Source organism: Macrotis lagotis, chromosome 1 (assembly GCF_037893015.1).
Source record: "Macrotis lagotis isolate mMagLag1 chromosome 1, bilby.v1.9.chrom.fasta, whole genome shotgun sequence".
In the NCBI taxonomy this organism is placed as follows: domain Eukaryota; kingdom Metazoa; phylum Chordata; class Mammalia; order Peramelemorphia; family Peramelidae; genus Macrotis; species Macrotis lagotis.
Window position 1 is genome coordinate 713,204,964 of NC_133658.1, and position 1,740 is coordinate 713,206,703.

Genomic DNA, 1,740 nt, shown 5'->3' on the forward strand with positions numbered 1-1,740 from the left:
CTTTTTCAGGTATCTCACTGTCAGATTTGAAGACATTTCCCTTCTCTCAGGCTCAGTTTTATTCATCTTTAAATCAAATTTTAAAATAAATGACTTTTGGAGCGCTCCACGGCCTGGGACCGACATCCTCCTGGCTGGCTGCAGCTGCTGCCCCAGGAGCCCCCTCTATCCCCTGCCCCCCGGGCCCCTCTCCTCTCCCCTAGATAATTCCCAAGTCGTCCGGGACGTTTGAACTAATGTTTCAGGGTGAGGAGAGGTGTGGTCCCGGGGGGGAGGCTTGCTTTGGAGGAAGAGCCGCCTGGAGGAGCTCAAGATGATAGAGGCCCTGGTAACAACTGAAGCTCAGAAACTGCTGCACCAGCTGAATGTTCTGTTGGAACAGGAGTCCAGATGTCAGCCAAAGGTCTGTGGCTTGAGACTAATTGAATCTGCTCATGATAATGGCCTTCGGATGACTGCAAGACTGAAAGACTTCGAAGTGAAAGACCTTCTTAGCCTCACTCAGTTCTTCGGTTTTGATTCAGAGACTTTTTCTCTAGCTGTGAATTTACTGGACAGATTTCTATCTAAAATGAAGGTACAACCCAAACATCTTGGATATGTGGGATTAAGTTGCTTCTATCTGGCTGTGAAATCAAGAGAGGAAGAGAGAAATGTCCCATTAGCCACTGATTTGATTCGAATAAGTCAATACAAATTCACAGTTTCTGACCTAATGAGAATGGAAAAGATTGTATTAGAGAAAGTGTGTTGGAAAGTCAAAGCTACTACTGCTTTTCAGTTTCTACAGCTCTATTATTCACTCATTCATGAGAATTTACCATTTGAAAGGAGAAAGAATCTGAGTTTTGAAAGACTGGAAGGTCAGTTTAAGGCCTGCCACTGTAGGATTATGTTTTCTAAAGCAAAGTCTTCTGTATTAGCATTGTCTATAATAGCACTGGAGATTGAAGCACAGAAATTTATGGAATTGACAGAAGGAGTAGAATGTCTACAGAAACATTCTAAGATACATTGCAGAGATCTGACCTTCTGGCAGGAACTTGTAGCAAAGTGCCTAACTGAATACTCATCAAACAAGTGTTCTAAACCAAATGTTCAGAAGTTGAAGTGGATTGTGTCTGGGCGTACTGCACATCAGTTGAAGCATAGTTATTACAAAATTGCTCATTTTCCAACAATTCCTGAAACTGGGTCTTAATAGGATTCTTAGGGTGAAGAAATTCAATGATTTTGAAGGCTTATTTCACATAAGAACTGTGGACTTCAATATTAGAATGGATTTAAGCTGTGATGCCTGAAACACAGCAACTAGGTTAGCATTGATGTTTTCAGATGAGGGGAAAAGAGGTTATAGCTGGAAATCAGTTGTGTGCTGTGGTTGCAAATGTGTTCAGGACTAAATTATGATCCTCTTTTGAAGCATGTTTGTAAAAACTCAAATGTGAAACCCCAAAGTAGATTTAAGAATGGGAGACTATACTGTGAATTAGTAGTCAATATTGATCCAATCTAGTAGTATCTGGATTGGTATACCAATTATAGATAGTATTGATGGTAAGGTGTGATTGACTTTTAATGTTATTTGAATTGTGATGCAAGTTCACATCAAAAACAGATGAACTTCAGAAAAATGGTTTGATGCACTTAGTGTAGTTGAGTTACTAGTCTTTGAGGCAGTATAAACAGTCTTGATAAAGCCTTATACAACTAGATAATCCAATAATTCTAAAGATTTAT

The 1,740-nt window shown here is 39.9% G+C and overlaps 1 pseudogene; it reads left to right on the forward strand.

Annotated features, from left to right (window-relative positions):
* Positions 1–226: 226 nt before the first annotated feature.
* On the forward strand, positions 227–1,482 carry LOC141523573 (cyclin-G1 pseudogene; annotated as a pseudogene).
* The last annotated feature ends 258 nt before the right edge of the window (positions 1,483–1,740 follow it).